The sequence below is a fragment of the Pituophis catenifer genome, unplaced genomic scaffold, assembly GCF_029215685.1.
Source record: "Pituophis catenifer annectens isolate HBS135680 unplaced genomic scaffold, rPitCat1.0.hap2 SCAF_3, whole genome shotgun sequence".
NCBI classification, from domain to species: domain Eukaryota; kingdom Metazoa; phylum Chordata; class Lepidosauria; order Squamata; family Colubridae; genus Pituophis; species Pituophis catenifer.
The window spans coordinates 156671964-156696663 of NW_027256883.1; the positions used below are offsets into that span (position 1 = coordinate 156671964).

General features: G+C 36.5%; 1 pseudogene; it reads left to right on the forward strand.

Annotated features, from left to right (window-relative positions):
* The first annotated feature begins 11566 nt into the window (after positions 1-11566).
* LOC139314056 (cytochrome P450 4A25-like) lies at positions 11567-23985 on the forward strand (annotated as a pseudogene).
* The last annotated feature ends 715 nt before the right edge of the window (positions 23986-24700 follow it).

The window sequence follows — 24700 nt, forward strand, 5'->3', positions numbered from 1 at the left end:
ATGTTCCCATTGTATTCCTCAATTCAGGAATACTATACTTACTAACTTTCACTTTGATATTGTTTACACATAGCTATTTTTGGATTACTCTATGAACATGTACTCTTCACAACAGGCCACATAACATCCACTGTCTTTTTATCAGCATTTGCACATCTTAAAAATTCTCCATCTGTTTTCCTGTCTTTAGTAAATGTTCCACTAAGATACACAAAATTATTGACTTGCTTTACTTTTTCAAAATTATGTATAACCACTTACTATTCGTTCAATTTTCCCTGTTAAATATAACTACTTTTGTCTTCAGTAAATTACTTTTAGATGCATAATGACTCATATAACATAATAACATTCATTGCAAATAATTACACAATGTTCTATATTGCTTTATTCATATGGTTAGTCCATTAAACTAGCAAGGAAATTTCCCAAATGCTCTCTGCTCAATGTTGAGCTATTAGCAAAGCATTTCATTTATACTGATTCATGCCCTATTTCTATTACATGTCTCTTTCATCACCTTTTTCTTAATTTCATTGAATCAGTTAATATAACTTCATCATTTCTCCTCTTACATTCTAAATTGTAATCTTTCATTGCCAAGGTTGCCACCAAATGGTCCTACAGATATTGACTTCTGCTGTGCATTATGACTTTAATTAATCAAGGTTTTCATGATGCTTGTCAGTAAGAGAAAGTGTAAACTAGATCACCAATCTTAGCTGTACCTGTGGAAAACATCCTCTGCTAACAGTAAAAGCAATAACAATCAGTTTAGGCACATTTTGGCTGGTGTCAAAAGCCCAATCAGAACCAATGTTGTGCTCATACTTTTCTAGGCAAGCTAGGATCTCTAAACAGCCTTGTAAACCAACATACTGCTGTTCACATCCCACTAATCTGAACAGTACATACAATGTACTGACACATACTTCCATGCACTAATAGAAACATTTAAAAAAAAGAAAGAAAATAAATCTAAGGCAAGAGGATTGTGTATTTAGAAAAATATTATTAAAAAGTAAAATGAATGTAGAGTTCTTTATTGTAATGGCACAATGGCGGACAGTGGAGATTGCAATTCTCATCTGATTTTTTTTTTTTTTGTTAAAATAGTTTTTATTGAATATAAATATTAAAAAAGACATACGTAACATATACACAACTAACATTTATACAACATATACACAAAAAGAATATAATTTCTTCTTAAGCATTTTTTCAGAGTGACGTTCTACACTTCTACTTATAATATATTCCTTCACCTTTCTGTAATCTAATAATATTTTTATTACATATATATGTATCAATCAGTAATATATCCCCTATATTTTTTGTATATTTCTATTTTTTAACCAATTATACCAATTATTCCATATTTTATAATAGTCTGATTCTTCTTTTTCTTGTAATTCTTTGGTTAACCTATCCATTTCAGCGCATTCTAAAATTTTCCCTATTACTTCTGTTTCACTTGGTATTTTTTCTTGTTTCCAATTTCTTGCGTAGGTTATTCTTGCAGCAGTTAATATATGAATTGTAAGATATTTGATATCCTTAGGGTATGATTTGTTAAATATTCCTAATAAAAATGTTTCTGGTTCTTTTTCAATCTGTGTTTTTGTTATTTGTTCCAACCATTTTTTGATGTTAGACCAAAATTTCTTTGCTGCCGGGCACGTCCACCATAAATGATAGAAAGTCCCTTGTGCCTTTTGTTTTTGATTATAAATTTCATATGTTTTTATATGCTCTCTATATTTGGATTGTATTTGAGTGTAAGTCCACCAGTCTATTCCTCTGTGTAAATCTATCTCCAATTGTTGTTTTGTCTTTAGTTTGCCTTGATAGTCAATTATATCTTTATATCTAATTATTTTTGTCTTATCTGTTAAATTTGGGTGTCTAATTGATTCAGCCGGTGCTAGCCAATTTGGTATCTTCATATAATGTTGTTTTTTAATTTTAAGCCAAATTTGTAATAATGAGTTCCTTATTGTATGTGTTTTAAAATATGAATGTGTTTTGTATTTCTCATCCCACATAAAGGAGTGCCAGCCAATTTGAAGTTCGTGTCCCTCAATTGTTAAAGTTCTAGAGTCCTTTAATTCTATCCAATCTTTGACCCACGATAGTACTGCTGCTTGGTAGTATATCTCCCAGTCAGGGAGTGCAGCTCCTCCTCTATCTTTTGTATCCTGAAGCAGTTTAAATTTTATTCGTGGCCTTTTCCCTTGCCAAATAAATTTAGATGTTATTTTATTCAGCTTTTCAAAAAACGGTTTATCTATTTTAATTGGGGTGACCTGAAACAAATATAAACATTTAGGTAATATAATCATTTTGATGGCCGAAATTCTTCCTAGGAATGAAATGTGTAAATTTTCCCATTTTTCTAAGTCTTTCTTTGTTTGTTCTAGTAATTTATCATAATTGTTTTCTTTAATTGCTGATGTTCTTGTAGATAAGCAGATTCCTAGATATTTTATTTTTTTTGTTGTTTGGATTTGTATATTATCTATCAAATCTTTTGTTTGGATTTCCGTAAGGTTTTTAACAATTAGCTTCGATTTACTTTTATTAATTTTTAGTCCAGCCACTTCTCCAAATTCTTCTATTTTTTGGAACAAATTAGGTATAGATTCCATAGGATTTTCTGTCAAAAACACTAAGTCATCAGCAAAGGCTTGAACTTTGTATTCTTCTCTATTAATCCTTAAACCTTCAATTCCTTGATCTTCTCTAATTTTTTTCAACAGGGTTTCCAATGATAGAATATATAGTAAGGGGGAAAGTGGACAGCCTTGTCTGACTCCTTTTGTTATATTAAATTTGTCTGTTATGTCATCATTCATAATTATCCTTGCTGATTGCTTGGTATAGATTTCTGCTATAATTTTCCCAATTTTTTCCCCAATTTGCATATTTTGTAGTTGTTCAATCATAAATTTCCAATTTTGGTTATCGAAGGCCTTTTGGGCGTCAAGAAAAACCAACACTGCCTGCTTCTCCGGGTGTGATTCATAGTATTCTAAAGCATTAAGTATTATTCTCATGTTGTTCTTTATTTGGCATCCCGGCAGAAATCCATTTTGGTCTGGGTGTATATATGTATTTAATACTAATTTAATTCTTTCTGCCAAGATTGCTGCAAATATTTTGTAATTGGCATTCAATAATGAAATAGGTCTATAGTTTTGTATTAACTGGAGATCTGTGTCTTCTTTTGGAATGAGTGTTATTATGGCTTCTGTCCATGAATTTGGTATCTTGGCTTTCTCCATAGCTTCATTATATAATCGCAACATATTCTCTCCCAATACTTCTTGCATTGTTTTATATATTTCTACCGGTAGCCCGTCGGGACCCGGTATTTTATTGTTTTTTTGCTTTTTCAGTACTTCATCTAGTTCTAATTTGGTTATTGGCCTATTGAGAGTAATTCTTTGTTCTTCTGTGATTTTTGGCATTCCTGATTTCTCTATGTACTGTTTTATTTTATCTTCCTCTATTTTCCCCTGATTATATAGATTCGCATAAAATTTCTTAATAATATCTTTTTTGGCCTCTTTACTATGTTGAATTTCTCCTTTATCATCCTTCAATTGGTATATCATTCTTTTTTTCTGTTCTTTTTTCAGTTTATAGGCTAGCCATCTGCCCGTTTTATTTGCGTGCTCGAAATAGTTTTGTTTCACCATTTTTATTTTTTGGGCTAGTTCTATTTGGTTTATCAAATTCAATTTATGCTTAATCATTTCCCATTCTTCTCTTATTGTTTTGTTCTGGGGCTTTTCCTGGAGTTTTTGTTCTATTTGTTTTAGGTCTTTCTCTAATTTATCTAATTGTTTTTTCTTCTCTTTATTCTTTTTCCTCGTATATGCTATTACTATGCCCCTTATATATGCTTTTAAAGTATCCCATGTGTTTTGTAAAGAGGTTTCCTCTATTTTATTTATCTGAAAGAATATTTTTACTTCCTTTTCTAACATCAAATTAAATTCTTTTTCTTTACATAATCTTTGGTTCATTGTCCATCTCTTACGTCTTCTTTCCCCTTTCCAGTTTATGAATAGTGGATTGTGGTGTGCCCATTGGTTTGTGCCTATCTCAATTTTTTCTACTTCTGTTTTGATACTTGGGGTCATCCATGCCATGTCCAGTCTTGACCAGGAGTTATGCGGATGGGAGTAAAAGGTGTATTGGGCCTCTTCTTCATGTGTTTCCCTCCATACGTCTGCCAAGTTTAGTTCTTCAGCCATAGTAAAGAATTCTTTTGGAAGTATTTCTTTTTTCTTTTGTTTTTTTTCCCCAGTTTTGTAGTCTTTCTTTGCATCTACTATTGCATTATAATCCCCTATTACACAAATATCATCATATTCTAATTCTGCTAATTTTATATGTAGGTCTTTAAAAAAAACCTGTAGTTTTTGGTTAGGTGCATAAATCCCTACAATTAACATTTTCCTTTTTCCTATTTCTAATTCAACCATCACCACTCTACCTTGCTCATCGGTATAAACTAGTTTAGATTGTATTTTTTCTTTTACGTAAATCACTACTCCTTTTTTCTTTTTTGGGGCCAGAGATAAATATAATTTTCCTAATTTGGGGTTTTCTAGGATTTTTTGATAATCTTTTTGAATGTGTACTTCTTGCAGACATATCACATCTGCTTCTAATTTTCGTAATTTTGTGAAAATTTGATTCCTTTTCTTTGGGGCATTTAAGCCATTAATGTTTACCGAAAAGAGTTTGATCTGTTCATCCATTGCCTATTGTATCTGTTTTTTGGTGTTTCTTGTTTCCATCCGTTCTCTAGGTTTTGCACCTTCTCTCTGTTCTCTCTCTTTTTCTTGCCTCTGTCTTATTTTTTTTTCTTCCTTTGTTTCTATTGGTTCTTCTTCTTGACTTTTACTATCTGTTTCCTCCTTACTTTCCTGTTCTACTTCTAGTCTAAAATGTGTGTTATGAAATTCTCTTGCCTTTTCTAGAGTGTCTATTTTATATCTTTTGTCTTCCCACGTAATTAAGATCCCCTCTATTGGCAGCCATCTATACATTATCTTGTATTTGATCAATAGTTGTGTTAAAAACTGATATTGTTGTCGTAGATTTCTTACTCTTCGGGGTATCTGTTTTAAAATTATAATTTCTTTTCCATTATAGATCACCGTTTCTTCTCTAGATTTCTTATAGACTTCATCTCGGATTGATTTTTTTGAAAATTTAACATGGACTTCTCTCGCCAATCTGTGTCTTCTTATATAATTTGTTTGTACACGATAAGTTTCTTTCAATTGTCCTTTTATTTCTTCTGGCTCTTTTTGTATCATTCCTGCAATAATCTCCACCATCTTTCCTTCTAAATCCTCATTTTTTTCTTCTGGAACGTTTTGAAAACGCAGGAAGTATGAGGCCTTTTCCATTTCGAGCATGGCCAAGGAGTCTGACATTTCTTTGTTTAGTTGTAGGGTTTTTTGTTCCATTGCTTCTACTTTTAATTCCACGTGATCTATTTTTGTTTCCGTTTTCCTAATTCTCTGTTCATTTTCTGCTATAGAATTTTGAATGCCCCCAATTTTATCTTTCATGGTCTTAATATCTTCCTTAACTTCTCCTAATTCATTTCTGATCTCTGCATGGAACGTTCTCATTTCTTCCTGATTTTCAGCTATTTTTTCTTGTGTTTGAAGCAGTGTTTCCTGGATCTTTTGAAACATATCTTGTATTACATTAGGTGCCATTTCCAGTTTTTCTTTTTCTTTTTCTTTCCCCATCATGCTATCTATTGTTTTTTGTTGTGAGGGGGAGGGAGTCATTACTAACGTACTAGTTGTAGGTTTTTTCCCTGTCTTTGTTATGGTGGATGTTGTATACATTTTTAATATTCGTGTAAAGCTTTCCAACCTTAGCATCAATTATTAAGTTATTCCTTAATATCTCTTTTCCCCTCCAAATACTACTTATACACCACGCAACTTATATATCGTTATATTATATTATATTGCCAGTTATCCCGATTAAGCAATTAATTCTTGTTCACAGTATAAATCTATTTACTTATCAATCAAGATTTTAATTTAATTTTCTTATTTTCCTAATTAGCAATCTTTTCAATTACCCCCTTTTTCAATCAGTCTATCTCAGAGATACAGTCAACTCATCTGTTATTTTATATAAACATCAGTCTTTCGCTTTAACAATAATTCCTTGTCTAACTACAATTCCACAATACAATTTATAGCTATAAAAATATTGTCAACTTATATATTTCTTTCAAATATTAAACTTATTAACTAATTAAACAGTTCAAAATTAATAATTCACTTAATTTTTATTTTCTTTAGTCCTTATTGTATTCTTGTTTTACCTCTCTCAGTCTGTTCTTTCACAATCATGAAAAACGCAATCTGTGTTGTCTCAGTCTTTTTTTTTTTAATTTCTTCTCCCAGTAATTGGATCTCTGCATTCAATTTTCAAATCTTTTTTTTTTTAAACTTAAGTTCTTATTATCCAAAGTTATTTGTAAATCCAGAGTTCGAAATCCCGACAGATCTTCTGTATCCGTGAAATTCACCACTTAGTCTGGTATTTCAGTCTCTGTATTCGGTTTCTGATGTTTGGGGTTTGAATCAGTTATAATTCCCAAGATCAAACAGCTTGTCTCTATATCCACAAAGTCCACAGGCTGCTCCCTTTGATCAGCTGTAAAGGTCCGCAGTCAGACTGCTTCGAGCGCTATTTCTCCTTTTCTGATGTTTTGCTTAGTCATTCTATGGGATTCTCTCTTCCGCGCTGTAGTTATTTTCCCTTTTTTCCTTCTCCTCTTGTATCGCCGCTGTTGTAACTCACTTGTCTTTCTCTGATTCGATCGCGTGTCCCGTTTGCCGTCTCTATTGTAGGTGATCTATCTGACAGTCACTTGGAATTGCTTCCACTTTTTGCTTCGATCTAGGCGGGCGCCATCACTCCTGTCCGCCGATAAGGCCGACTTCTTCTCCACCAATTTAAGAGGTTGATCGCTCAACCTCCCTGATGACAGTGCAACACCAGGGGGCTTCGCGAATTCCTCTTTCGTTTCCCGATCCCTCCAAGTTCGGGAATGCCCCTAAAGAGCAATTAATGAGGAAATTTGGGTTTCAGAGATGGAGCCTCCATTTCCTCACCCGTTCGTGATGATGTCACCGCCGGAAGACACATACTTCCATGCACTAATAGAAACATTTAAAAAAAAGAAAGAAAATAAATCTAAGGCAAAAGGATTGTGTATTTAGAAAAATATTATTAAAAAGTAAAATGAATGTAGAGTTCTTTATTGTAATGGCACAATGGCGGACAGTGGAGATTGCAATTCTCATCTGATTTTTTTTTTAATTTGATTTATATGCCGCCCTTCTCCGGAGACTCAGGGCGGCTTACAATGCATTAAGCAATGGTCTTCATTGAATAGGATAATGAAATCTTGATTAAACTGACCAGCTGGGTGAAGAGGCAGTGTCCATTATACCTAGCTATCCACTAAATGGCAAATGAGGTCATTTATGTATTTTTGCATCATCTGTATAATGACATCATTATGCAAATGACTATTGGCATAATTTGCATCCGAGGACATAATTCATTGCTAATTATCATACTTTAAGGTGCCTTGTCTGGATTACTTAAGATGCAGAAGAATTTCCCTTTATTTTGGGGGGATGCCAAAGAGAAATTTTCTGCATTGTATCTGAGGACTGTTAATTGGTGATCTGTTAAATAGAGATCTCACTCAATTCCTATTATTAATTTTGCTGTATCAAGAATGGGTGTTGGTGTAGGACAGGGGTCCCCAACCTCTGGGCTGCGGCCCACTATCTAGCTGTGGCCTATTTGGAACCAGGCCACACAAGAGATGGGATAGTGCATGCATGCAACTCCACTTGCGCCTCAAAGGCTTCTCTTCTGTCACGTGAGTGGAGTTATGCATGGAGTGGTGGGAACAGAGGCTGAATGGGACAAGTGGGCCCTGCTCAGCTTCACTGACTCAACGAGGCTGCGTGCGCAGTATACCAGATCCACCTTTGGAATGTCGGGCAGCCTCGGTGAGTCTGAAGGAACACAAGAGTGTGCCTCCAAAGCAGGGGTGAAATGCTCCCGGTTCGGGCCGGATCGCCTGATCCGGTAGCGATGGCGACAGGTGGTTCGGAGAACTGGTCGCAAAAATCCCTGCCCCCCCCACCATGCCCAGCTGAGCCACCCCATCATCAGAGGCTTTTTTAAAAAAAAAAATTTAAAAGCAGTTTTTCTACAACCTCTTTGGCCGAAAAAATGCTTTTAAAAGTTTAAAAAAAAAAGTCTCTGATGATCGCGCGGCTCAGCTGGGATCGTCAGAAGCTTTTAAAAGCATTTTTTTTTACAACCTCTTTGGCCGAAAAGGTTGCAGAAAGAATGCTTTTAAAAGTAAAAAAAAAAAAAAGTTGGCCATACCCACTCAGTCACATTATCCCCACCAAGCCACGTCCACAAAACAGGTAGTAGCAAATTTTACATTTCACCACTGCCCCAAAGGCTTTTCTTCTCCATGCCAAAAGCTTTTGCAAAGGGATGAAAGGCTTCAGAGGATCAATCTGATACTGCTTCAGGTTTTCCATCCCTTTGCAAAAGCTTTTGGCATGGAGAAGCCTGAAGGAGCACAAAACCGCACCCAAAAAACCTTCTCTTCTCTCTTGTGTGAGTGGAGCTGCAAGCACGTGTGCAGGTGCGCCAGCTCACCCTTGGCATGGACCTGTTTCTCTCCCCCCTCCCAGCCGGGCCACCAAGCCACAAAGGTTGGGGACCATTAATGTAGGATAGGTTTCTACTATATATAGAGTTACCATGAGGTAAGATAGGTAGCCTGTCAATTTGATAAATAAATAATTAGAAAACAGATACAGTTTTCTAATCCAAGATATGACCCCATATATTTTGCCATTCATGCAAATGTTTATATGTATTACATGATTTGGGTTTATTTAACCTGGAAACAATAAGTAAATAAAGGTAAAGGTAAAGGTTGCCCTCACACATATGTGCTAGTTGTTCCCGACTCTAGGGGGAGGTGCTCATCTCCGTTTCAAAGCCGAAGAGCTAGCGCTGTCCGAAGATGTCTCCATGGTCAGTGGTCGGCATGATTACATATAACAAAAGATCAAAGTTAAGTGCTACAATTTTTCTTTGGGTGAAGTAGAGATCCTCTGAAAATATCACACTTTATTTTAAAAATTGTTTTGTTATTTAGTTTTACTTAATATGGCATTAAACTTACATAAGTTAAATATTACATAAGCTAACAAGTCTATACAAATGCAAGTTCTATCCCTAGAGCAACTTTTAATATATAAATTGAAAACAGTTTCTGTTGCATGCATAAGTACACAAAGATGTTGCTGGTTTCATATATATTCACATTAGCTAATATTCATGTGGGGGGGGATGACTTTTTTCAACACCTCCCAAATTAGGAATTCCTCTTTGAACATTCTTTTTTGTCCAAACTTTTGGGCACCAGTTCTGTGGAGAGAGGTTGTTCTGTGTGGTTTTGTATGCCTGAATCCCACAGCTGGGGCTTCCCTTGTTTGCGTGGCCCAGTTTCTGGGATGCCGTGGCCCAGTGAATAGTGGAATAGTGAAAATAGCAATAGCACTTAGACTTATATACTGTTTCACATGGCTTTACAGCCCTCTGTAAGTGGTTTACAGAGTCAGCATATTGCTCCCAACAATCTGGGTCCCCATTTTACCTACCTCGGATGGATTGAAGGCTGAATCAACCTTGAACTGGTGAGAATCAAACTGCCAAATTGCTGGCAACTGGCAGTCAGCAGAAGTAGCTTGCAGTACTGCATTCTAACCATCGTGCCACCACAGCTCTTGGTAACTCTTGTGTGGTAAACACAAAATAGGGGTTTGAAAGAGGGGTCAAAGAGGCCATCTACATTAAGATTGAACAGCCTTCTCTCAACCGAGGGGAAGGGATACAACACCACCTATCTCCTGTTTACAATACAGTCCTTTCAACAGTTCCAAGAAGGGTCCACACCCATCTGCACTATTCATCTGACCCTGAGGGCACAGATACAGCTCCAAGTGGCCTCAATGATTCTCAGAAAGAATGCTAACAACCAGATGACTTCAAGGAATATACATCCTTCTATTCTTTTATTTATTTATTTATTTTTCCATTTATTTATTTATTTGTCAAGCATATATAAGATAACAGATAAAAGTATAAACATAATTTGCATGCATGAAAAGGATACAAGTAAAAAAGGATATTAGGACAGGGACGGTAGGCACGCTGGTGCGCTTATGCACGCCCCTTACAGACCTCTTAATTGTGGTGGGGAATTGTGGTGGGTGGGAGTGTGTTTGGGGATTGCTATGTGTGTTGGACCTGGTCTTTGGGTGTTAAGTGAATTTCGTTGTACAGGTATACTGTGTATACACGTACAATGACAATAAAGTTATTTATTTATTAGGAATGGGGTGAGGTCAACAGTAGACAGTTTAATTTTTAAGTTTTGGGGGTTTAGGAAAGAAACCACAGAATCAGGTAGTGCATTCCAGGCACTGACCACTCTGTTACTGAAGTCATATTTTCTGCAATCGAGTTTGGAGTGGTTTACCTTGAGTGTGTATCTATTATTTGCTCGTGTATTGTTGTGGTTGAAGCTCCACCATTCAGTCAGAACTGAAGAAACTTATTGGATGAGAAGTGAAATGTCTTCAAGCAAAATTAGAAAGTTTGGTTGCCTTTTGAAAGAAAGCACCTTTGGGACAATAATTTTGAGGTATTTTAAGGAAGGCTCTTCCTCTCTTGGCTTAATATTTGAGAAAGGTAAACTTTTAAAAAAGAAAACATTTTATCATCATATTTTGATCAGCATGGATTAGCAGTCAAGAGATCCAGTGCTTTGGGTCAAATCAGTTGCTTCCACAAACACCTCCCTACTAGATACTAAGCTTACATTTAAATCTCAGGGGAAAAAAACAGAGTTCAAATAAAACTTTCCCAAGCAATTACAGTAAATGCCCATAAAATAGCTTAACTCATTCTTAGATAAAACCATATCTATGATCTCCAAGATCTGGAGTGTCCGACCTTGGCAACTTTAAGACTTGTGGACTTCAACTCCCAGAATTCTTCAGATAGCTATGCTGGCTGCAGAATTCTGGCAGTTGAAGTCCTCAAATCTTAAGTTGGCACAGCTGTCCAAGAGTGTGATCCAACTTATGAAATGTCATGTGAGTTTACTGATTAAAGAAGGAGAAATCTGCTGACATCTGCTATCTTACTCATAATGACTTCTAAGGCAAAGATTAGATGAGATTATAAATTGTTTGAAAACTTTACTTGGAGTTCACTCCCAAGCAAATGATTAATGGTTGAGAAAGTTTAGGTGGAAGTGGGCCAAGATACAACAAAAGACTCACTTAAGGAACATCCATCTTGTAGTTTATTGGTGACGACATTCATCCTTTTATAAAACCCAGCCAGTGAAGTACTGTAACACCATTGCAGAGGCTTCAGGCTCGTGGCACGCATGATGGAGAAAACATCAGGTTTCCACCAGCTCACACTTCTTTGTTCTGCATTCTGTCTTGTTTATGTCCTGGTTAAAATCATCCAACTGTATTACAAGAGACAAAAGCAGCTGGCGACACCCAGGGGGAGGGCCTTCTCTGTGGGAGCCCCAGCCCTGTGGAATGAACTGCCCCCAGAAATACGTAAGATCTCCGACCTCCGGGTGTTTCGCTGCGCACTGAAGACCCTGTTGTTCCGCCAGGCCGGGCTATCAACATAATAATTTTAAATTGGGGTATTTTAAATTTCTGGGGTTTTAAATTGAGCCAAATCTATTTAATCATTTTAAATTTTTAATCGTTGTTTTGTCTTGTGTTTTTAAATAGGCTGTACACCACCCTGAGTCCTTCGGGAGAAGGGCGGTATAGAAATAAAATTATTATTATTATTATTATTATTATTATTATTATTATTATTATTATTATTATTATTATTATTATTATTATTATTATTATTATTATTATTATTATGAATTTCCCAGGCCCTCCTACTCACTGGCTGTATAGCAATATCCATCAGGTAAGAAGCGGCAAAATATATGGGGAGGTGATGGGGCAGAAGAAGACCATGAATTTCTGACACAGTTAATTGCTAGCAGAACTTGAAAGTATTTAAAGATTGTAATTGTCCCTTAAATAATATTGAATATTCTTAAATCATTGATTGTGGCTCTGTTATTATCAGATGAATAACTTCATTCTAATGCCTGTGTTCCACAAAGTAATCTAAAAAGTGGTTAAGTTATTTTATTTATTTATATCAAATTTATCTAGCTGCTCATTTCTCTAATTCAGGGAATATACTGTATTTTCATAAGCGTGCATTATATTATGAGTGCCTTTTACACATTCTTAATTTTGTTTGCATTATTCAGGCTGATTTAAATGGATGAATATTCTGATGAACGTCAGGGTTTAAATGCACAGCTTTCCAACTATACTGTAAACATGATTTTCTTTCTTTCTTTTTCTTTTTTGCAGATACCTACCTAGAAAAAAGAACTAAAGTATATGTTGGAGTGGTCTGAACAATATTCTTATGCTTTTCCCAGATGGTTCGGGACTTTTATTTCTTCTATAATTGTTGCTCACCCAGAATATGCCAAAACTTTGTTTGCCAGAGGAGGTAAGTGCATGCCTGTTAGGACAATGACTATTTGCCATGCATTTATGCATATAGAGAGATTTACACTAGAGAACAGTACCCAGGCTCTGTTGGATGCTAAGGGGCACATTTCTATCAGAGCTTCAGTACCTTTCAGCTACTCCTATAAAGTTTATATTGATAGTAATGTAAGATGATGCTAAAAAAGACAAATGGAAGTTACCTTCTTTATATGTATTTGGCACCCACTTTATACACTTAGTTAAGAACTGTTTTAAACCTCATACTCATTAAAGTATGTCTCTTCTCTACTGCAGCTCAAAGACACAACTTCAGAAGAGTAAAAAATAGTGTCAGCAAGGCTTAATGATTTCCACTAAACTTCACTAAACTCTTCCTCGCAAACAGTACAGTACAACAGTACAACATAAAGTTTTACTGTACATTTGAATAATTTTTCTTTTGTTGTGATCCAATGGTTAATGTGTTAGAATAGGACTCAGGAGATCGAGGTTCAAGTCCATCCTCAACCATGGAAACTGATTGGGTGGTTTTGGGTCAGTCCCTCTTTCTCAGCCCTACTTATCTCAAAGAGTTGTAGTGGGGAAGACTGGAATAGGGAATTTTGTCTATAGCAACTTGAGCTCCTAGAGGACAATTAGGGAGTTAATCTTATTATATGAATGTGTGAATAATGCACTCATACCTTCAGCAGAATGACTGCTGCAAATGACAGAGAAATGGGGAAAATGCAATATGTCAGTTTAAAAATATGTCAGTTTTGTAATTCTGTACTAGGGCTCAAGAAATAGCCAAGGACATCCAACAATAAACTTACTTTTAACATTTAGTATATTTTTTAAAAAATAGACCTTTAATAAGGCTCTGCAAATTCTTTGAAAAGTTGCTTCTCAATATGTAGGAAGCATGTCTTCCACTCATCAAGAAGCCACTTTGGCTACTCCTGGCAGTCCTCCTACACATGTAGGTATCTATAGCCACTTCACTTTTCCTCCAGCAAAGCATTCTGGAGAATTCTTTCAAACTGCCCTAATTTTTAACAGATTGAATGGACTGAACTTTAATACTTGAGCAGAAGTTGATATTATTATTGTATGCTATGGAAATGCTTCACAAAGCACAAAGTGATGGATTTAAGATTTTTGTAGCAACACCAAAAGAGAATGATCCATTACTTTTGTCATGAACTTTGATAGCCACTAATTTTCATGTAAATTATCTTGGTCGTCATATGTAAACTACTGTATATATATGAGCCACATATGAATATATATTTTACGTATCAGAGTTACTGATTCTCTCATATTTGTTCAATGAAAGAAAGATGCAGTAAACTTCCAATGTGGACTTTATCTATGCCAAATAAATTAATTATTTCAGTATATGTTTAGCACTGTGCTATAACTTTGTTCTGATCTTCTTTAAATTTTCTAGATCCAAAGCCTGAATTCACCTATGCACCTTTGATTCCTTGGATCGGTATGTGTAAAATTTAAAATCAGTTGTAAGTATTTTTTCTATTTCTCCCTTTTTTTCCAAACAGTTCAATTGATAATTTAACTGTTATTATGTTGTTTGTTTTAGTGTAGTTTTCCAATGTTAATTTGATCTTCTCCGGTCTTCTGCAGACTGGTTGTATATAATGGGACCAGAATCTGGAACTATATTCAGAACCGCACCTGAAATTTATCAAGTTGTGGAGGCTTGATTTAATTTACAAAAATTTCAATTTGATCATAAGAGTCTGATCATCACATCTACACTTTAATGAATGAAATGGTGTACTAAGGAAGGTCACCCAATAGCTTCTGTGCTTAATGGAGGTCTAGAACCAATCAAGTAATACCTTTTCAGCCCAAATCAGTATCAGACTCTTCAAACATTTTGTCATATTATGTAATGATAGCTTTGTTATAAGAATTGCAGTGAGGATAATACAAAACAAGCTGACCCTACAAGTTGGACAACATAGGAAGTAAAACAACAGAGTATAAAATAATAGAATAAAGAGTTGGAAGGGAGGCGCCTGCTCAAGTGGGAAACCCTGTACCATTTCAGACAAATGGTTGTCCAATCTCTTCTTTAAAAATCCCCAATGTTAGAGAACCCACAACTTCTAGAAGCAAGTTATCCCACTGATTAATTGTTCTAATTGTCAGGAAATTTTTTCTTTAGTTCTAGGTTGGTTCTTTCCTTGATTTAATATCCATCCATTGTCTTCAGGTGCTTCGGAGAATGGGTTGACTTCCTATTCTTTGTGACAGTCCCTTAGGTATTGGAACACTGCCATCATGTCATCCCTAGTCCTTCTTTTCATTAAACTAGACATACCAATTCCTGGAACCATTCATCATACATTTTAGCCTCCAGTCCCCTAATCATTTTTGATGTTTTTCTCTGCACTCTTTCTAGAGTCTCAACATCTTTTTTATAATATGGCAACCAAAATTGGATGCAGTATTCCAAGTGTGGCCTTACCAAAGCATTATAAAGTGGTATTAACACTTCATGTGATCTTGATTCTACCTTTCTGTTAATGCAGCCTAGGAGTGTGTTGACTTTTTGGCAGCTGCAGCGCACTGCTGCCTCATATTTATATATACAGAGGGAAGAAGGGATAATTTAAAAAATCACTTTCCTCTTTAATTAGCATGAAGCGCTATGGATGAAAGCCAACTTGGGTCATTTTAAAACCAACCATCTGTTTGTATTCCTATGCAATTTTCCATGGAGTAAGTATTCTTAATATAATCTGCTGCATAGAAATAAAAAGCTCATACTGCATGGGTCTAGTGTCTTTATGAATTGTCTTGGATAAAAGCGGTTTCTTCAATTCAAAAGCTTCAATATCTGATTTCCCTAACACCCAAAGAATGGATGAAAAGCTACAGGGAGATGAAAAGGTAAATTTTTACCTATCTTTCAGATGAATAAGCGAAAGAGAGATAAAGAAATCATATTCCTGTCAGGAATTTTAAGACAACTTGAAATGATATGCAATGGTCCTTGAGCTCTGTGCTTGAAATATGAGCATCACTGTGTCAAACGAATATCAAAAGTAGCAATTCTGGTTGGTGCAGGACCATTTTTAAAACCCTGCTGTCATTTCTGATGAGATTTGTTTTATGGGATTTTGAAAGATGGGCCTGGACGCTGCAGGTACATTGACTCTATCTTAACGCCTTCAAACGTCTCAAGCGTGAGATAAACTGCCTATCTAATTCTGAGTGCAAACAATCTCTTAGCTCGGTCAGAGCAGATGGAATAATATCATCATCATCACCATCACCGCCACTACCACTTAATTCAATGTAATTTGTCTTTTTTTTTTTTTTGTACCTCCAGGAAAAGGATTGCTTGTTTTAGGTGGCACAAAATGGCGTCAGCATAGACGGTTGTTAACACCAGCTTTTCACTATAATATTTTGAAGCTCTATGTGGCATTAGTTGCAGATTCCACCAAAGTTATGCTGGTAAGGAAAGTTTTTTTTTTTACAGGTTATACAAGCAGATGCAAAAGAGACCATTGTAAACTGAGAAGGACATTCCTAGCTAGCTCTTGGATAGGCAACCATCAGAATTTCTAGGACTGTAAAATACAGGGAGTCCTCGACTTACAACAGCTCATTTAGAGACCGTTCAAAGTTACAACGGCACTGAAAAAAGGGACTTATGACAGTTTTTCATACTTATGGCCACTGCAGCATCCCCACAGTGATGTGATCAGAATCAAGATGCTTGGCAACTGACTCATATTTATGTTGGTTGCAGTGTCCTGGGGTCGTGTGATCATCTTTTGTGACCTTATGCCAAGCAAAATCAATGGGGAAGCCAGATTCACTTACTAGTCATGTTACTAACAACTGTGGCAAGAAAGATCTTAAAATGGGGCAAAACTCATGTAACCACTGTCTCACTTAGCAACATAAATTTTGGGCTCAATTATAGTTGTAAGTCAAGGACCACCTATAAACTAGCCAAGAACAATTCTAGAAAATGAGAATGGGAATTCTCTTCCATGTTGTTGCTAAGTAAGTAATATGGACATATCTATGTAGTTATCTGAAGCTGAGCTGAACTCAATGGTACATTGTACAGCAGTTCACCAAAATGGCATATGGCATGGGAACCCTATAAACAGCTAATGCTGTTCCATCTCTATTTTCCCCACTAAGATAAATGGGAGAAACTGATTGCAAAGGAGCCCATGAAGTCTTTGGAGATGTTTGACCATGTTAGCTTAATGACTCTTGACAGCATCATGAAATGTGCATTCAGTCACAAGAGCAATTGCCAAACTGAGAGGTTAAAACTTCTATAATAATACATTCTAATAACATGAGTATTGGGTAACGTTGATCGTATTTATGTAGCACATATATATACATTTTGTTAAAAATGTTTTTTCCCCCTTCCATCAGAGACCTGGATTATTATGTCCAAGCTGTGTCTGACTTAACTTTCCTGTTTTTCGGAGAGTTACCTCTACTATACTTCAGAGTGATATCCTATATTCATGTACTCCATCAGGACGGCATTTTAAACAGGCTTGTAAATTGGCACACCAGCATACAGGTAACTCTTGTGTTGTTTGGTTAAATTAAATTAAATTAAAATTACTATGAGAGTGTCTTGGGTTCCCAGCAGGGATGAAATCCAGCAGGTTCTGACAGGTTCTGGAAAACTGGTAAGCGGAAATTTTGAGCAGTTTAGAGAACCAGTAATAGTTCGGAGAACCAGCAAATACCACCTCTGGCTGGCCCCAGAGTGGGATGGGAATGGAAATTTTGCAATATCCTTCCCCAAGGAGTGGGGAGAGAATGGGGATTTTGCAATATCCTTCCTCTGCCATGCCCAACAAGCCACATGCCCAACAAACCACACCACGCCCACCAAGCCACGTCCACAGAACCAGTAGTAAAAAAATTTGGATTTCATCACTAGTTCCCAGGATATATGAAGATGGAGGAGGAGCGGCTGTAGCCTGAGGTCATCTTTGATGGACTGTTTCACTAACTGAAAGCAAACATGTTGAAACCACTTGGAGTGAAACTGTTTCCTCTAATGCCATTATATAAGAGCTATTATATGACAAATAGAAAGGTTTTCAAAACATTGTTTTATTTGGCAGCAAAGTAGTTCAATCTTCATTCAAAAGTTAATGACCTATATAGATTACTGTACTATGCTTAAAACAGCATATTTTAATTTTTCACTTATTTCATAGCCTTATCCTTCATATGTTGTCTTAGAAGCAAGTCCCATAGACTTCAATGAGGCTTATTATAATATAAGCAATGTTTTCTGATTCTCCTTATTATGGGGATAAGCCTCATTATGGCCTTGAGATATGTCAGTGAAATCCTTGACCTGCCAACACACAATGACTTTTATTCATCACTACTAAAAATTGACTAGCATCAGAAAGACACTGTTGAATTTACTTGGAGCCTAATAAGGGATTTTGGTGTATACTGATTTGATTCTGAATAGTTCTTAACTTGCATATTGCAAATTTTATTTATAATAAAAGGAACCAAATTAATCTCTCAGAGCCCTTTTTTTTCCGAAGTCAAGGGATAAAATGATAAAATGAGGCAAACACCGTGAATTTCTCGTTCCTGGCATTAACTCATCTTGTATTACTTCATAGAAAAAGTAATTGAAGAGAGAAAGAAAACACTACATAATGAAAGAGAGCTTGAAAAGATCCAAAAGAAGTGACATTTGGATTTTTTGGACATTCTTCTTTGTGCCAAAGCAAGAAACTATAGGGAGTTTTTTTAACAGCCTCTTGTCTCACACTGTTATGAAAGTTATTACAACACAAAATGAAATATTGTTTTATTACAATGGTAAGTAGGACAGCTTGAACATAAAATTGATGTGCTAATGAAAAACCGGTAAATCAGAATAGGTATTATAATAAACCTGGGACAATTAATTTGAATCTTTGACACTGGCTTATTTGCAATGTCTGTAAAAAAAAAAAGATGAGAAAGTCAACAGTACCAGAGAAAAATATAGTTAAAGCAACCTATATTTTAAAAAGCTTACAATTTTTATACTGCAGATAGGAATTTTCTATATCAAATGGTTGCTAACTCAAAGCATTTGTGCAAATAAATTGTGAAACAAATGGGGCTGCCAGGTCAGGGAGTTGATGTTCTCCTTAAACATTGCAGAGTAAGGTGAATGGTTATGGACTGATTCTCATGAACTGCACATCATGTCAGGAAATCATCTTATCATTTTTAAAAGACATGCCTCTGTCTCATTCCCAGCCAATTGCAGAGAAAAAGGTTTTCCTTCTACCAACAATTTTGCTGAGAATGCAATCTATTTTATAGCATTTTATTGGCCAGGGTGGGATAAAGAGTCTCTGAGGCAGTGGTGAAATCCTACTGGTTTGCACCGGTTCGGGCAAACCTGTAGTGATAAAAGCTACCGGTTCAGTGAAGCTACCAGTTGGTCCAAATCGGTATTTCCGACGATCAGCTGTGCCGCGTGATTTATATTCGCTAGAAAGCAGGAAATCCTGCTTTCTATCGACTCTAAATCATGCGACACAGCTGTTCCTCCCCTCACTGTTCTACTTACCTTGTTGTGTCCTTTTTCCATGCAAAGTGTGCCTTTGGTGCGCATTGCACATGCGTGTGCATGCAGCATGCATTTGGTGCTCACTGCACATATACATGCACATGCGTTTGGTGTGCACTGTGCATGCATATGCAGCATGCATTTGGCATGCACCGTGCATGCGCGGGCCGCGAACTGGTGGCCAACCATGGAGGATTTCACCACTGCTCTGAGGTATGCTAATATCATTTACAATTGCAGAAAGGAAGATAGATGGTAGGGTGGTGAATCTCACAATTCCTTGCAAAAGTAGCACTAAATGAATCAGATGTATTTGTAGTATTATTTGGATAGGACAGGGAGAAAGAAAGTAAAATAAAGATAGCTGTTTATGTCAGGATGCTTTTCGACAACTCAAAGACTAAAACAATATACATTAATCTGACCAGAAGGAAGAGCTCTATGTGTCTTTGTTCAAACCATGGAATAATAAATCCCAATAATATCAGTGTATCTGAATCCAATAATATCATAAATTAAAAACTCATTTTTGACACTTTTGTCTTTGGTCTGATTTTATGATGACCTCATTTTATTTTATTTTTCTTTAAATGAATGCTCATTGAAGGTGGCCCTTGCTGATTCTTCTTCTCTATTTATCAGTATGAAGACGGAACCGGACTATCTGATGAAGACCTCCGTGATGAAGACCTCCGTGGACACTTTCATGTTTGCAGGCCATGACCCAACATCCTCTGGCCTCTCTTGGCTACTATATATAATGGCTAAGCACCCAGAACATCAGCAGAAATGCAGAGAAGGAATCAAGGAAATCTTGGGGGATCGGGAAGACATCCAGTGGTGAATACAGTATTGTTTGCTTTAGATTTCTTTAATTGGTGACTTGATTTAAGCATCACACTACACGATACCCATTTAGAAAGTAATTTTAAACAAACAAAGAACACTTGGAGGCTATCAGATGGATGAATTGGTTAGATTGGATGTTTAATCCTTTTGCTGATATCACCTTATTTTGTCTTTTTTGAATCAAGAGGAAGCAGAGGGAAGGACAACCATCAACATGATTCTTTATGTTATGTTTAGATCCATAGGATTGCCTATAGGGTCTCCTGCTTGAGCAAGGGGTTGGACTAGAAGACCTCGAAGGTCCCTTCCAGCTCTATTCTGATTGGTTAATACCCTTTGCCTATTTAAACCTCACCAAAATAGTCCAAAATTGCACCAAGAGTTCCAAAACTATATAAATTAAACATTGCATTATGTCTATAAAACTATACTGATAGCACATCTATTTAAAGAGTTACTCTAGTTAGAATAAGCAATTGCCATTATAACAGAATTATTAAAAACACCAATTTCCACCATCTGAATTAATTGAAGTTCTTTGATATCTTTGTTCCAAGAACTTAAAGTCAATTTTTCAGGCATTAGAATAATTACTAATTGGAAGCTTGCAAAGCAACTGCCAAGGCATAGCAACTTTGCCTGATTTCTAGAAAAACTACGCAAAGTAAAATCTTGGATGAGAGTTCTTGGATGAGAGATTATTAGGAAATTTGGGGCTGTAGTTTAACTTGACTAAACATCCTAGAACAAAACTGTGGCAAGCCACATCTATATTGTTACCAAGTAACTGTATGAATGTACTAGGAGTTGACTTTGATTCTTCACCATTATGTAAAGATCTGGTTCTGATTATGCAACAGTATCCCGGGTTCTTTTTCTACAGAATACTTAGATTCTGCTTAATGGTAACATCATAATTATACCAAAGGTGAAGATAATGTATTGGCCAGTTGCAGCTGGAATGAAATTGTATATATTTAAAGGTAATTTGGATACTTAACTGGGATGAAGATTACCGCTCTTCCTGTTGTCAAATATGTAATTCTTTTTCATCTTCAAATTACAGTAGTGGCCAAAATTGTGGAAACCTTTTGGGAAAAGTGTATTTTCTAAAACTAGCTAATACTTTTTTTTTTGGGAGTAGTACCATAAAATTATATATCAATGGAAAGATAATTTAATCAAGAATGTAATGCAATACATTTTATTAAGGATTTGCTATTAGAATAGCAGTTACAGTATAAAAAAGAAAAGTGAAACACAGAAAAAAGGAGATATACAAAAATTATCACCATAGAAAAAAATGAGATATATAAAAATTATCATGTCAGTTAATACTTAGTTGGGTAACCTTTAGCATGAATTATGGCCTTACAATATCTTCCCATGGAGTGAACCAAATCTTTTAGTTCTGCAGCTGTTATAATGTGCAACCAAGATTGAATGATTGCTTCTATTAACTGGGTTTTATTGCTGGGTTGCTTCTGACTAACAAGTTTCTTTAGTCGGCTTCATAGATTTTCAATTGGATTAAGGTCTAGGCTATTCCCTGGCCATTCCAGCAGTGGAATATGATTATCTTGAAACTCCAAAAAAAAAAAAAAGTGGTGTTATTAGCCATCAAACTTCAAAAATACATTTTTCCCAAAAAGTTTCCACAATTTTGGCCACTACTGTAGTTATTGAATATATAGGTGTTTATACTTTTATATGTAGGATTACTTATTTATCATAACACAAGAGAAATCCATTGAACAGATAATAAATTAATATCTGTTAATTTATTTGTTTGCTTAACAGTGCCTATGAACATTTTCCTTGAAAATGCCAAACTTCTCTGGTTGCATAGAACAAGCTGCAGAATTCTTTTCTTCATGTCTTTTGATCTTGTTTCAACCACTGACAATGTTTTAATTACTGTCTTCTCTGGTTCTTTGTTTTACAGATATTATAGTTGCAGTTGACATTTATTCTCTTCATAAAAACCCCAGCACTTGGCCAGATCCTTTTGTAAGTAGTTTTTTTCCCCATCAAATGATGACAGTGATAAAGGGGACTAACTGTTGTAAATAAAATTTGTCACACTTAATCGGGACTTTTATAAGTACACAGATTCTCTATAGTAGAGATAATCCCCATTTATCACTTTTATTGACTCACTATATTTTCAGAGCAAAGCCTAAAGTGATTCTGAGATGCTTCAATAGCTTTATAATAGCACAAGTGCTGTAATGAGAAAAAGGATTGTAAACGTAGTAGATTCACTTTTTTATTTTTTTTCCTCCAATTTTCATTATTTTTTTTATTCCAGGAGTTTGATCCTATGAGGTTTTCACCAGAGAATGCCTCCAAAAGACATTCTCATGCATTTATTCCTTTTGCAGCTGGATCAAGGTGAGTCTATGGTCTATTTTTTAGACCATTGGTTTCAAAATGAACATCCCTGTCACTGTTTCTCCTCCTTGGCAACTTATTTGGACAACTGGATGCAAATTCTGAGAGTTGAAGTTCACACTGAGAGTTGAAGTCAACACAAGTTGCCAAGGGTGAGAAATGCTGTTCTATGCCTATCAGTGGTGGGTTGCTACCGGTTCTACTCGGATCGGTGAACTGGTAGCGGCAGCGGTGGGAGGCTCCACCCACCTGTGCTGGATGCTTCTGCACATGCACAGACGCTTCTACATTGCACAAGTGCGAGTGTGCACGAGCGAACCGGTAGCGACAGGTTTTGCAACCCACTACTGATGCCTATCCCAAGCATTGTTATTTGCTGTCTTTTTAGAGTCTTATGAAATGTTCTTACAGCTAAGAATGACAGGCAGATATGTTAAAGGAGCAAAATAATCATCCCCCAAAGCTGTGCAATTGACACGGCTGTTTTTTTTAAATTAAATGTGAAAAAGTTTTCCTAATTAGAAGGACAGACCCTGTACCTGCAGTTGTGTATTTAGCACTGTATTTAAAAGCCTTTTCCAGATAGAAAATTCCAGTCAAAGGTTGAAAACTGGGCATAATTCAATGATACTCAGTCCCTGATTATAATTTCCTACGGTGCTTTCCTGCTTAGTTACTTCAGTTAAATGCAGCCCCTGTAGACTAAATGCTTCCACTGAAGGGAAACACTTCATGCATTCACACATTAATTTAATTGATCCAATACATTGTCCTCACCTGTTCAGTTTTTAAGATACCTATAAATGTTTGCACTTCTCATTACACTCCATATTTAATTTGCATGCTTACTAACTGGTACGTAACTGAGCAGGAAAAAACAAAACCCACCCTACCTTGTTCTTAATGTCAACCAGCCTCCTTTTATATTGAGTATAACACAATATATATCTCTTCCTTTTCTTGTTAGGAATTGCATCAGACAGCAATTTGCCATGAATGAACTAAAAACAGCACTTGCTCTGACGCTGCTTCGCTTCGAACTAATACCTCACCCAGAAAAAACTCCGATTCCATTCCCCCAGGTTGTCCTCAGGTCTGAAAATGGAATACACATCATTTTAAACAAACTTGACTGATCCTGAAAAATTATTCCAGGAGTTGATGCCAAGAAGACTGTAAGACAAAGATGGGGCATTAACAGACTATGCAAAACTACCAGAAGCATGATGCATACTACAGCTTTTTTAATCGTAATAAATCTCTCCACTTTGCCCAGAACTATTCTCATTTTTAACTTTAATTCCTTGTAAATGCTTAAAAACTCAGCCTTCACTATTTGTCAGAGGAATGCATCACAACCTATCTGTCATGGAGTCATGTGTTCCCCTATCTCAGATTGTAAAATGTTGCCTGGAAAACTCTGTAATAACTTACACCTTAATATTTTATACAATAATTGTCTAGCAGCAGCTTAATTGTAGAACCCAAGTGTTAGATCAGGCGCAGGAAATGAAGACGTGACCAGCTCGATACATGTAACAACTTTATTTACAATGTAGCAAGTAAAAGAAGACTGCTGGCGCGCTGCCGGAGCTCTCCTTATATTCGCTCCCGGCAGACGCACCGCCCCTAGACAGGGATTCAAATCTCCCGCCCGATGGCTGGCAGCCAATCAGGGCGGATGTCCTTATAAGGACATAACACTCCTCCCCCCTTAGTCTGGACCATCAAATCTCGTCCACAAAAGTCACGTAATCACGCAGGTACGTAGGACGCCTCGGCACCCTAGCTGACCTGCGCAGTCTCACTTGTTCTCCGTCTCCGGCCTGGATGGACGGGGCTCTGTCGTCTCCCGGCTCCCTCTCTGGAACCGGGCTTGGTTCGGCTGTCGAGTGAGCGGGGTCACCCCCAGCGCCTCCGGCCGGACCGCATACCTTGGATGGCTGGTTCTGATGGTCTTCCTCCTGGCCTGTGGATCTATCGCCTCATCTCGGTGGCTCGGTTCCGACCCGGGAAGAGCGTCTGAGTCTCGGTAAGTCCATCGTTTGCTCCTCCCTGGTCTCCCGGGCGCTGCGGTTCGGTTGCGGTTCGGCCTGGTGCCGGGTGGGTGGTGGTTCTGTTCGGT